Source organism: Hirundo rustica, chromosome 1 (genome assembly GCF_015227805.2).
Source record: "Hirundo rustica isolate bHirRus1 chromosome 1, bHirRus1.pri.v3, whole genome shotgun sequence".
Classification (NCBI taxonomy): Eukaryota; Metazoa; Chordata; class Aves; order Passeriformes; family Hirundinidae; genus Hirundo; species Hirundo rustica.
The window spans coordinates 61,534,702-61,549,239 of NC_053450.1; the positions used below are offsets into that span (position 1 = coordinate 61,534,702).

Here is a 14,538-nt window from a genome sequence, read left to right on the forward strand (position 1 = left end):
ATTTTGGAAAATAGTATATTCATTCAGTAATATGAACAATGTTTCATGTTCATGCTTCATAGTCTGATGATTTTTTGAAGGTTTCTGATCGGAGTTTTAAGCTGGAGTCTTGGCTGTATGAAAGACTCATCCTCCCTATAAGCCTCACTTCCATTATATCTCTGAACCACTACAGCAACCAGAGTGTTTCTGCTCTTTGTCCAAGGTTTTATTGTCTGTATTGTCAAATTGGGCAGCTCAATCCTTGCAAGAGAGGATGCCACAGTCATAGACTTTTCTGTAAAATAACACAGATTTTAGCACTGTTCTACAGAGACTATAGCAGGCCACCATCCATCCAGCTGCTGCAGATGCCTCCATTCAAGAAATGCAGTTCTATAAATCAATAGTAAGAAAAGAACAGCAGGAGAATGTAAGAAGTCAGAACCACTAAAAAAAATTAATCATTCAAATAAAATCTATTCATTCAGTTTAAAAATTAGTCTTGCTTTCATATGGACTTGTGCACTACTGTGCTAAAGAAGTATCAGATATTTTCAACAGCATAGATCTCAAGAACAACAACATGTATTTTACTCCAAGGGAAATACATTCCATGGTATTAGTGCTACATTTCAATTTACTAACAGTTCCTTTGGCTTCCATGAGATTTATCATTTCAAAAGTGTTTCTGTAAGACCAGGGAATGTGTCGAAAGGCCTGGTATGAACATGGGGTAAAATGTTCGAAGATTCTTGCAAATAAACTGGCACAGGATTTGGCAGGACATATTCTTTGACTTTTTAAATAAATTCTTTTAGATGCTTGAACGTTATATTTGTCCTGGTTTGGGACAGATTCTGGGAGGAAACCCAGGACAACATTGTTTTAGGGATGCGGTGAAAAAAAAATGAGTTTTGGTGACCCTGACTGGTTTGTAAATCTTGATGTGAATGGACTGCAATCTATCAGCAGGAAAGACAGCATTATTTAAAATATTTTGGAGGAATTTTACTGTATTCAGTGCAGACTCCTTCTTAACCATAACTACAGCTTTCTGGGACCTCTTGTCATATTTATGGTTCATACCATGAGTGAATATGGTTTGTATTTAACAGTTATGATGAATTGTTTTTATGCATCAGAGCAAAACTTGATATTTTATAGTTGCTTTGAATTTGAACCATGAAATATTCATTGCATTTTCACAACAAAAACTTCTTCCAACAAATCACTCACTCCGTTCATTTTGTATACTAATTTCATGTAGGTCTAGAATACAAATTCTGTGCAGAAGAAGGAGCATTACCACAACAGGCAGCTGGTTACCAAACATTTGGAATCACGAGTATTTGAAGAAATAATGTGACTTCAATTATTTTTTCTTTGTAGGCTGGGGTGGAGTCAATTCTTTGTTTGGGAAACACTGCTCAGACTCCGTAAGTTAGTGGTATTTTTGTAAGCAGAAAATCAACACTCCCTCCTCTGACGTGTGTCACTGTCTGTATCTATGGAAAGCTGATATAAACCCCATGACAAGTTTTAACTGACAATATCTGGCCAGCAGGTCGAGGGAGGTGATTCTGACCCTCTACTCCACTCTTGTGAGACCCCTCCTGGAGTCCTGCATCCACCTCTGGGGTCCTCATCCCAGGAAAGATGGGGATCTGTTGGAGCAGGTTCAGATGAGGGGGACGAAGAGGATCACAGGGCTGGAGCACATGTCCTGTGAAGACAGGATGAGAGTTGGGTTTGTTCAGCCTGGAGAGAAGGCGGCCCCAGGGAGACCTCACTGGGGACTCACAGTACTTGAAGGGCACTTAGTAAAGGAGGGAGAGTGACTTTTTATGTAAGCAGATAGTAATAGGACAAGAGGAACAGTTTTTAAACTAAAAGAGGAGATATTTCACCTAGGTGTTAGGAAGAAATTCTTTCTTCATAGGGTAGTGAGGCACTGGAACAGCTTTTCCAAAGAAACTGTTGATGCCCCAACCCTGAAAGTGTTCAAACCTAGGCTGAACAGGGCCCTGAACATACAAACCCAGGGATTCTGATTTGGAAATCCATTATCTTTAAAGTCCCTTCTAACCCAAGTTATTTTATGATTCTATGAATCTGTGATATCAGCTTCAGATCTATTTAAAATACTTATTTTTTTTTTTCCATACCTGGACATCTCTGGTTTAACTTTTGTGCACTTATTTTTCATAGCAACATGAATCATCATAGAACATAGTCATATATGAAAATATGAGTAAATGGTTTACATGGTTTTATACCAACCTCTGAAAATCCAGAATTGAACATTTTAATGCTTGACTTAGTCCTCAACAATTGATGGGAACCTGCTGACTTTTTCCGTATCCATCCAGTCCAGGTTAGCAATGTTGGTGTGAGAGGGAATATTACATCTTCCCGTTTCAGATTTTGACCACTGGTGAGGCCCCGCCTAGCCAAAGAATCAAGGAAGCCATCCACATTCCCAACAGCTGGCCACCACTTTAGTTTAACCATTGGCTTCAGTGTCTGCAAAGGAAAGCTTATACTAAGTTTGTCACAATTAAATCACCAGATTTTGTCTTCATTGATCATGATGATAATTGAAGTCATAGTGACTGACTGTGTATATTTTTATAGGTAGCAGTGCTTTAGGAATTTTGAAACTTTGGTCAAGATTCCTCCCCGGAAACTTGCATGGATCAGTGGCTGATACACTAAAATTGCTGCCATTCTGGAAGTTGGTTCAATGAGAAAATTTAGGATTTGTATAAGACAACAATCACAGCTCCTAGATACTACTCTGTCAGAGGACTAGCATTTCATATTAATTAAAATTTCTAAATTTTATTAATAACAAATTTTCTATATTTTAAGTCAGATAGTGAAAGATAAAGTCGTCTGTTCAAATTCAAAATGAACGTAGTGTCTGTTTCCCTTCCAAAGCAAACAAAAAAAAATAGGCTTAGCTTTGTGGTGTTTCATTTAAATTTGAAAGAATTTTCTAAATTAAGTCCAGGCAAATATTGTCATGAAGGAAATTTTCACTAACAATCTGAACTTTCTAGAAAATTATCAGGATCAAACCAATCTATTTCAATATTTTCTTCAGAGTTTTGTCTGGTATGGCTTGGAAATTCCAAACGGGTAAGTTGTTCTAATCATCTTAAAATCTGTACAATTTTTAAAAATGTTACCATGACTCTAGAAAATATGCTTATGAAAAATTTCTTTGCTATGATTAATAAAATGTAGCTTGAAATGTACTTTTTCTTGATTTTTAGTTATGTGATATCTCTTTGTAAAATCAATTCAAGTGAGGAGTCTGAAAACTTTTTAGCATAGGACTCTAACTTTTCTCCATAGTCCTTATATCCAGGCTATTCTGTGGGTATATAATGAATGTAAGCAAAGTAAAAAACAAAAATATATTAGATTAAATTAAATGTAAACAAGAATATATTAATTTAATTTCTGTGATAAAAACATTTTAAAATCCAAATTTTCAAGACATTAAAATAACTGTGCAAAAATCTATGTGTTTGACAGATATTCTGAAGACAGACCCTGACCAATGTGCCTGTAAGCAAATCCTTAAAAATCAACATTGATCACAATGATGCCAGTGGAGGAAAGAATGGAGAATTGCCACTGTGGACTGAAGAGGCAAAGGAAGTGCTAAGAAAAATAAATAGAAGTTTGTTAATTAAGCCAATAAAATAAGGGGAAGAGGTTACATAAAGAAATTAAACTAATTCTGAAGCATAAACACAGAGATAAAAGTGGAAATTCCATCATTAGACAATAGAATATGCAAGAACACAAACCTTAATCTCTGCTGTTTCTTTAGTATAAACAAATCTGCTGGTTGCTAGCATTATTGCTGAAAACAGATCTCATCAAACTGAAGACAGACAACAAATTCATCTTTTGGAGATACAGCTATTATTTCACTATACCTCTTTGTCCAGGAAACCCAAATTTAAATCTAGATTGAAAACAGTCAAAGACACAGTTTCTTATTAAGTAGTCAACAACATGAAGGCACTGCTTTCTCTAAAGGCTTAAATAAAATAAAAAAAAAAAATAAAAAAGGAAAATAGGGAAAGGGGTCCAGAAGGCAGGATCTAATGTAATTTAAAACTGGAATTACATCAGCAGTTTCAAACAGATGGCAGAATGTAGAGATAAATGTGTTAGCTCTTTTAGCTTATTTGGTCTCTCCATTGTTTGCATCATTAAAACATGCAATAGTTTACAATTTAAAAATATACTGTGTATTAGACACTGGAAAAATGGACATGCACCTACTGAGTGGAAGGAGGTAGGATTGAATTAATTTGCCATACTTTAATGTATAGTATCTGGGATGCTTTAGGCAAGTCTGCAAATAGGTTTCCTAGGAAATGAGATGAACAAAAATATAATGACCTTGAAATTATAACCCAAATGTCCCAAGTATTTAGCAACCTAGCTCAGAAGTGGTAATTACATAAAAAATACAAAAGATCCTTAATTGCTTCAGTTATAGTGTATCTAGGCAGGTCAGTTACTGTACACAGCTGCAAAAAATGGTACGTGATTAATAGGCGGTTGCTTATGATAGCACTAACTAGCTAGTGTGTAGTGCAAAACACTCATTTCTTTTCCAATTAAAGGAAAAAAATCTGGTTTTGATTAGGCTCTTCAGAAGGTCTAAGTCTGTAGCAGAAAAATACTCCACTCTCACATTGTTAAATGTTTTAGTCAAGGACTAAGCAGCATATATTCATGAAAAATAGAAAGGTCTGTGTAAAACATTGGGGTGAAAATTCTGCAAATATCAAAATAAGACACTTCAGACCATTTTGGTTATTCTAGTTCATTGGCTGTAAAACTACAGGGTAAACCACTTCAGATATATAAGACTGATACAGGTGCATCTCCAGAGCTGGAGCCAGGCATCTACTTTTCTTGTGATTCATTAAACTGCAATTAATCATTCTTTCCACATAGCTCTAAACTCATTCCACCAAAGTTTGAAGAAGGAAGCATTTGAAAAATCACGTAAAAGAGCTTGCAACTCTTCCACATAGCACTGAGGTTCCAAGAGGTCCAGGAGAAACACTGAACTGTATGGAGGGCTCTCCAGATTTGTGAACGTAACCTGGTTCACCCACCAACAGGTTGAGAAAAATGTGAGGTCCTGATCTTTGGAGCATTGCTTCAGAAAGCTGCCCTGCAGATGAGTCGCTACAATGGTCCCTTGCTCAGATCTGAGTGCGCACATATCGGAAACGTGACATGGTCCACTGGGATTCCCGAGGCTGACTGTGCCCTGGTCATGCTCTTGGTACGTCCATAGGCTCTGCTGTGGTCTAGGAATGGCTCCATCAAGGGACTCACCTTGCAGATCTCTCCATATCCTGGCAAACTTGATTCATGTGTCTGAGGTCACCACCAACTGCTAGACAGTGACAATTTTTTTAAGCAGCAAAAGCTGAATATCCAGGAAACTAAACAAGATTATCAAATACATATTTTTGTGGGGAATGGGCTTTGGAAACTGTTCCCCAAGTCTTGGTCACTCCCACAGCTTTCCCTTCTCTTGAGAAAAAAGTTAACAGCTACATTTCTGGTTTCTGCTGAGCATACATATATGTCTTCGGTCAGTGACTTGAAATCCTGCCTAATCTATAGTTTTCAGAGAAAGTAACAGACAGATTTAGAAGCCCTTAAAACAACTGCATTATTCCCTCGTGGAGGAGTAGATTTACAGACAAAACAGAATCCTTTTGTGCCATGATTTGGCCATTAAACTATTCTGCATATTGAGCATAATTGGAAACTATAGTGTTAGATCAAGCACTGTGAAAATAAATCTGTGAAGAAATTTTCAGAAATGAATGCAGACCTACATTTTGCTTTGCTTTTCACTGGGATCATGGAAAGTGATAAAGGGAGATTTGGGATGCAGAGAAGTAAGGTAGCTTTGCGTACTCTCTTCTGGGAGAAATCCTGAATCATCTTACGTGGAAATCCCTCTTGAAGTCTTACTGAAGCCATCTGTAGAAAGCCCTTTCCACACCCCTTAAAAGTCACAGCTTGCCAAGCTCGGTGGCCACTTGGCTCTGGTATAGGTTCACTTTGTGTCCTCATCTTTCTCCTGTGCAAGGAGAAGGGAAGAGAAGAGAAGAGAATAGAAGAGAAGAGAAGAGAAGAGAAGAGAAGCTAAATTCTCCATCTGACTTTGAATTTGATACTCTGTAGTCTCCTCTTTGCATCTGACAAAACAGACAAAGAGATCATTCAGAGAACGCAGGATTTCCTACTACCAAGTCAAAGTCACACTGAATAGTCTCGTTTCTTAAAGGGGTCAGATTTCACAAGTTCACACTCTGTGTGAATAATGATTTGCAAGTGATACCTTTCCTATATCATTCCTACTAAAGATTTCCACTCAACAGATCAAAAATAAAATTTTCAGTTTTTATAACTGAAATGCAGAGCAGAGCGGGTATCCCCCCAAGAAAAATTTGCACAAAAACAATATTAACTGCAAGGCAGGTCAAATGTTCACTGACACATCTTGACAATGCCCCTTTTCTTTACATTGACTCTATTTGATTAAACTGATTGAAATGCATTTCATACTTGTGCTTTGTCAGTCTATATTTTGGGCTTCATGAACAAAATGATACTAGATTGACTTACCCAGATACTTCACAAAGCTTGTCATGTTGAATTAATTAATGTTGCTTGTATAGCGTGAGAATATGGAGATTCATCTTTTCAATTCTGTATTTGCTTTGCCACCAAATGAGGCAATGATAAAATATTACCTTGGTAGTTAATAGACATTTTAAATGTCTTCATTTCTTTAGAAACCTACAATGGAAATATTACAATAATTGTCGCACACATTATGTAACATTAGTTACATAAAGCCATAAATAATAGAGTAGTAACCAAGAGTAGTAGTGAATAAAACTAACTATGCTTCTCTTTCTTCTTTCTTCCTTTTGGGTAATGGGTGGTACAGAAACATACATACAATTGCTCTTTAGAAATCTGGACATAAAAATTTTTGCTTAATCTCCAGAATCTTGGGAGGATATTTTGTACTGCAGTCTTGTAACATTGATAGTGAAGTCAGTAGAATGGTATTAACTTTGTTTACAATACAGTCGTGATTCCCCCATCTCACTTATAGTATCCATTTGGGATTTTGTAGGCTTTTTTATGATATCTATACCCCTTGCTGTGAAACATTATGCCTTAATAATGCTGCAGTCCACTATAGTGCATTTCTTTTTGCACTAAATAAAACACGTAAGCAGTGTAAAACATGAAAGATGTCAATGAGTTTTACAAATGCAGTTAGAGCAAATGATGTGAATACATTGTATTTGTAGGTGAGAAGATGAACAAAACATTTGAAAATGTGATTGTCTCTCAGATGTAAGATGGTTGAACAAAATATTCTGCCCAGAAGCTGCTATTGCTTGGTTTTGTCAAAAGCCCCTTTTACCTTTTATTCCTTAGTCATGATAATCCAGAACTGGGATTTCAAGGCAGTGTAGGAAAGGTTGCTTCTATCTGAGCTGATAATTTGAAGTGGAAGGAGTCAGCTTGGGGTGCCCATCAGCTACAGATACAGCCATGCTGTAATTACATTGGATGTCTGCACCACATTGTTTTAATTTAGCTGGAGAGATCAGGAAGGAAGGAAGGAAGGCAGGAAGGCAGGAAGGCAGGAAGGCAAGGAAGGAAGGAAGGCAGGCAGGAAGGAAGGCAGGCAGGAAGGAAGGCAGGAAGGAAGGAAGGCAGGAAGGAAGGCAGGAAGGCAGGAAGGAAGGCAGGAAGGAAGGCAGGCAGGAAGGAAGGCAGGAAGGCAGGAAGGCAGGAAGGCAGGCAGGAAGGAAGGAAGGCAGGAAGGCAGGCAGGAAGGCAGGAAGGAAGGCAGGAAGGCAGGAAGGCAGGAAGGCAGGAAGGCAGGAAGGCAGGAAGGCAGGAAGGAAGGAAGGAAGGAAGGAAGGAAGGAAGGAAGGAAGGAAGGAAGGAAGGAAGGAAGGAAGGAAGGAAGGAAGGAAGGAAGGAAGGAAGGAAGGAAGGAAGGAAGGAAGGAAGGAAATATCAAAGGAGATAGGCATAGGTAGCAGACTGCAGAAAGAATGAGGTTTTCAACTTAGCAGCCACAACTAACAAAATGAACTTTTTCAGGCAGCCCCACAGTATGAAAATTAGACTACAGGTTGAAGCCAATAAGTCCAAGGAAGAATATGACAAATAAAGTACAGCTGCACATCGTATTTGTAATAACACAGCTTAATTAGAAAGTGATTAGAAAGCATAATGGTTATCAAATGATGCTTATGCCAGAGATGCATTGCAACTCAGCTGCAAGTGCTATGAGACCCTTTGCTTCCGCACAAAAGCTAGATGAGATTCCTCTGTTACAGGCAAGCTGCCAGCTATTCTTTTTTTACTGTGGTAAAATGCTCAAAAATTCAACACTGATAACTTCCTTACTGTTCAGTGCATAAAATTATTCTGCTTTTATATATAGTGTTGTATAAATCTGTTTGCTCCAGTCCATGACTAATATTTCCACTTGAGTGCTTTCCAAATAAGTTTTTTGAAACAATTTCTTCTTTTTACTGCATCTTTATGATTACTTGATTGCTGACCTCTTTGGTCCAACACCTGAAAACACTTGCAAACTCATAATTCCTGAGATGGAACACAACTTTTGTAATATATCCAGTACTGGGTTACAGATTTCAAATAACAGGAGCAAGGTTCATGTCTAGGTAAGTAGTTTCCAGGGGTCAACTAACCACACCAAGAAGTAAGCACAGAATTTCTAGCTTGATTTATCTACATTTACTTTCCAGAAATAGAAGTCTCATTTCTACCATTCTCTTTAGTGTTCAACAGATTTTTTCTGGTATGACTCTTCTTTTAAGCTTTTTCTTAATAGCATATTGCATCCATCACACTTACATACTTACATAGGCTTTTCAGACTTGTTACTCTCTTCTGAACCCTTTCCTTATGACGGGACTAGATAGGATTTTAGTGGCAATTTCTTCAAGGCAGTACCACCTTCTATTTCTACTTGACTGCTGCTTTTTACAGAGCATGCTCTAGCAGTCTTAGCCAGAGACCACAGAAGTTCACATTCACCTGTTCATTCATTTACATTTGAGTATCCCTCAGAGGTACCACTTTCCAGATTATCCCTTGTGCAAATATGAGGTTACTCTGTTTCTGCACTGATCATCTGAGCAGACACAGCCCAGACATCATTGATATAACTGCTATAATAACAGGGCAGTCCTTGCTTCTATTATTATCTTCTAATCTGTATCTGCAAAAAGGACTCACACCACACTCACATTTTTGTCCAGACGAATACACTGCAACTACTCAAGACAGCCAATGTTTCACTGTTGTGAATGCCCCCTGATGATTTTGATTACCCATTGGCAGGATTTGGATGAAAACAGCAGCAGTGATGCAGCCTGTGCAGGTCTTGGGAGAAACAAACTATATTTGCTGTAGTCCAGAGGGTCTTTTACAATAGCACTTGTGTCCATCTGATGGCTGCTAAGCAGCACTCACACATTTCACACCTAGTTTTTTCAGTGGACAAAGGCACTTGTTCACAAACAGAATAATTTATTTCTCCAGTCTTTTTAATTAATTGTTTAGTATTTTCCTCCATTAAAATCTTTATCCTGGTTTAAAATACTTTTAAAACAGTCACATAAAAAATATTAGAAATGATTCCTCAACAGTCAGAGTGAATGTATCATGAGTGGCTCCTGTGTGTTTACAGGAACTATCCATCAGACAGGAACCTGCCACAAACAGCTCAACATATCACGAGCAATATTCATTTATATGTTGCAGATGAATGTTTGTGATTGATTCTCAAACAACAGAACAGGAGTAAGTTTTGTGCAAATGAATAATTGAACCAGTCTTGTACTATCTTCAGTATAGATTTAGTTTAAAGCAACCACATTCATCTGGAATGAGAGTACTTAATGGAATACACATCACTGCTACACAGGTCACTCAGCCAAAATTGTCTTCTGCTTGAATTGGCTGGTGTGCATACCACAGAGAAGCAATGCCAACTACCTTCTGGTGGAATCCCTAGAAAGGTTTTGGAATATCTGAGAATGCGCACAAATTGCAGTGAAAGAAAAATAACCATGAAGTCATTCTTGTAGTTAAAATACTGTGTAGTTTTATGGTACTTTTTTTAATTTCCCAAAACATTAATGAAATTCCAGCTCAAAACTCTGTGTAGACAGCCTGCTTGTCTGTGAGAGGGTGGGAGAGATAATACTGTGGATTTGACTTTCCATTGTCTATTACAGTGAAAAGGAAGAACAGTAAGTATAACGTTATGTACCCTGGTAACTGGAGGCTCCAGAAAGATGCAGAGCAACAAACCCATCAAAGAATACAAGGTGAGCTTGAGGGAATCACATGGGTGTAGCTGGACCTCCCCTATCTAGTCCCATTAAGATTTCATACCTTCCTCTCCCATCCCTGACCATGAATACTAAGACCACTGGGAAAAATATTTGGTGTCAAAAATGGTTAGCAACTAAATACAGCAGAAATGGTTATTCAATATCATATGTGAATCAATTGGATCATATTGTAAACAAACTTGAGAAGTTTGCAGATTTTGTTTGTCTCCCCTGTGTAATATGAACAAAAGCTCGTGCATTGCAAGCACATCACTAGGATACTTGCCTACAGCTTCATGCATCAGATAAACAATTGGTTTGGCATTTTCAAAGGAACTTAACTGGTTGCCATGCCTCTTCAGTGTATCTGTATTAAAAATATACTTATCTATATTTATAATGTGTTAAATACTTTCATATTTTGTGTTACATTTAGATCTTTTTACTGTGATATTGCCAATGTCAGAATAGGATGGATTTCAGTAAACTGTCTGGTGCTCTTGGATGTAGATAAACTGTATGTAACTGAAAATGAAACTTCAGATTTGTTTCATGAAGACAAGATGCATTTCAGTTTTAAAAAATTGGACTACCCATTAAATCTTAATGTTAATGTTATAGCAAAAATGGATTATTTTTTTCTCCAATGTCATAAAAGGCCAATTAATAAAGTGATCAGTCTCCTTGCTCAGCTGACAGAGCAAAGAGAGAGGGATCCTTTAAAAACACTGATATGCAAAGAGGACTTTATATATGGATTTCACATTTTAAAAAAGAGACATATTTTACTCTGTAGAAAATCATATTTCACTCCAGAAAATAACAGTTGTTTTCTGTGCAGTTGCTTGAGACTTGCTTAGTTCTCATTATCTTCAATGGAGATGAATATGTATATCTGAGGAAATATTTTGGCCTTCAGAGAAAGAAAGAGGCAGCATTTGGATTTGAGTGTGTACATAACTCCAACTTTTCTTGGTGCAGTGAAATCTACTGTGATTCTAGAGGGAAGTTAGCTTTTCTCACAGTGAATACACATCCCCAAAAGAGACTTTCATCTAGTGCTTGGTGTAAGACTGAAATCATGGAATCAAAAGACTTTGTTCTCTAGAATGTTGTCTGGTGGGTGTAAAGGTAGAAGAGAGATGCTTTATCCTCAGTTTGTGTTTATCTACCATTTGGTTTTTTTTAAATGTCCTGAGCTAGCAAACTCTTTTCTGGTCATGTGTCAATCCTGCCTCTTCAGAGGGCTGTGATGGGTCTTCAGATTTCCAGCCTACTAGGGTAGGAAAGATGAAAAAAGATAAAAAAGTAATTTCTCAAGAATGTCCTCTCAAGCCTTTTCTGTTGATATGACACTCAGCAGAAGATTCCCTGTAGTGAAGTGCTGCCTGCTTTACTTCTGTCCACTTTTCCAGTTAAAGCAATATTGCATCTAAACTCCTGCTTCACTTCTCAGCTAAACCTGCACTTGTGTATCAGCAATAAGTAAATTTAAAAAAAAAACAACAGGCAAATGTGTTGACTCTCTTCTCTTCAAGATTTCTTTTTCAAACCCCTCTTGATCGTTTCCTCCCAGAAAGAGAGCGAGAAGTATGTGCAAACACTTGTTCTCCACATCAAGCCTGACTGAACAATTTCTCTGCTGTTCTGAGCTTCTGGTGAACTGAAAATTACCAGCTGTACTGAATTGTGACAAACACTGTCTATGTGTGCCTGTGTGTCTGTGCATGGAGGAAAATATATAAACAGAAACTATCATATCTAATGACAGCAAAATAGGTTTCACATTTATGACCCAGTCTAGCACTTTAATTCCACAAAATACAAATAAAGCCCTAATTTATAAATAAAACTTATTTCTTCAAGCCCTTATAGAAGCATATATAAAGCATGTGTAGAACAAGGATTCTCTAATGCCTTTCCTGGTTGAGAGGTAGTCAACGAATAGGAAAGCAACCACATAAATGCAGTCATCATTATATAGATTTAAAAAAGAAAATGAGATTGCATTAGGGAAGAAGACAGGTACTTTAGAGGTATGCAGCTTCCACTTCATGCTTCAGGATGGCTGATCCATATCCAGATATACTCAAAGCTGATCAATATCACGCTGATTTGCAATGACAATAGAAATTCGTTGAACTGTGGTAACACATTTGCCACCCTTTGATGTCTATAATTTTAGCATTAAATGTGGTAACAGTCTAAGCTTTCTAAGTGCATGTGCCATGTCACTCCCTCCATGTCAAAGTAAACCACAGTAGCTATATAAAAAGTGTGGTCATAACCCAGCTAGCTAAATTCTTGCCAAAAATTGACTTCAATAGCTGCCTACAGAGTCTGCCAGAATACTGTCGGCCAACTCATACCGTGTGTGCCTTTTAGGGTCATGGCTTTAAAAGGACAACAGAATTGCTAAAATCCATAATTTCAGCTGGAACTTTCTCCATCTGTGATGAATTATAGTCACATCTAATAGGAAGGAAATAGCCAGAATCCATCTGCACAGAGCACACCTAGGAGAAAATAAATAATGCTTTCAGACCCTGAAAGGGAGCACTTCACGTTGGCAAAATTGGACTACCCAGACTGAGATGCATAGATGCATCCTGAAAATAACTGGTTTTAAAACACTTTCTATGAATTGTACTTACTTGAGAACCTGGGACACAACAACTCTTCCTGGGTATTCAGTTAACTGAAACCCATACCAGGTTTTTTCAAAGGACACTGTAAATGTGCCACTTTTCTGAACATCATGGTCAGGCCAATCTGTTCTCTTGACATGACTGCTCTGGCAGAAGGCCTCTTCACAGAAGTTTTTAAATCAATTATGATCCCTCTTTCATTAAAATTTTCAGTTCTGGGCAGGGATACATGCAAGAACAGGAGACTTTGAAAGTCAAAGACATGACTGTAATTTCATCATAATCATGACTATATAGCCACTACATCTGCACAAAAAATCTCTACACTGTAAGCACAGCAATGCCACTACACCTGACAGGTGATCTGTGCTATTCTGGCACAGCAGAATTACAATGAGACTATGGGAAACAAGACCCCTCCAATGTTTAGGTGTGGAAGCTTGTGGCTTTTAATTTACCCCGCAGGGCTGGCAGGGACACAGACCAACAGTATGCTTACAAGCCCAGCAGACAGCAGGAGAAATGGCTTGCCACAGAGTCCATTCTGGTGAATTTAAGTGATGCAGTCCTTGGTCTCTTTCAGGGACTCAGAACCTTAGGATTCTGGGTTAGAAGGAGGTCACTGATGAACTAAAAAATAAGACAACCTCTAATTCCCTCCACCGTCGCTACTGTTTGTTCTGCTCTGAGTATTTGCCATATCCATGCTTACATGAAGATTTGCATGCAATGTCTGTGTGTCCAGGATCACCCTTATTCAGACAGCATGAAGGGACAGTGCTCTGATCCCACAAGATGAGGGAGAAGCATTGGAGACCTGCACTTTGTACAGAATGGATGAAGTGAGATAAGCTAGAGAGGGTGTAAGTTGAAAAAGGAAAAGATAAAAAAAAATATCCAGAAGGAGCAGAAAGATAATTAATTACAAGAGGCTAGGCAGAGAAAAGAAGGACCAGAGTGGACAAAGAGAAGCAGCTGTAAAGGAAGTAAAAGCAGATTAAAACACCTTGGGAGACTGAAATACCCAGCTCCAAAGATCTGGGCTCTGACTAAATGTGAGCTCATTTCACAGTAAAATCCAAAAGCAGGAAACTGCGTGCCCATGTGCAAGGGGAATGGTGGCAACAGTGAAGTGAGCGGTGGCACTAACTTTACTCACCATTTGGGAGTTGGGAGATGGCACAGGGCGAAGGGATGCAAACAGCTTCCGCAGAACACTTCCAGGAGAAGAGAAAATGACTTGTAGAAAACTCTCCTGTTCTCCGTCTTTCACCCATGAAGACTGAAGAACTTCTCTGCAGCTCTGTCCTGTCTTTTCAGTGAAAGAATCCTGCTAGCTTTCTCATAATGGCAGAAATAATTTAAAAGGGGATCAACTTCAGAGGAACATAAACCACACCAAAAGCCTGTCTCTTTAATGATATCCCCTCCATACTTCACTG

General features: G+C 38.1%; 1 long non-coding RNA gene across 1 annotated transcript; it reads right to left on the reverse strand.

Annotated features, from left to right (window-relative positions):
• Positions 1-1,219: 1,219 nt before the first annotated feature.
• On the reverse strand, positions 1,220-14,538 carry LOC131378717 (uncharacterized). Its single transcript, XR_009208546.1, has 3 exons — positions 14,256-14,538; positions 2,263-2,505; positions 1,220-1,705 (listed from the first exon to the last, which is right to left on the reverse strand). It is a non-coding gene; the product is annotated as an uncharacterized LOC131378717 (long non-coding RNA).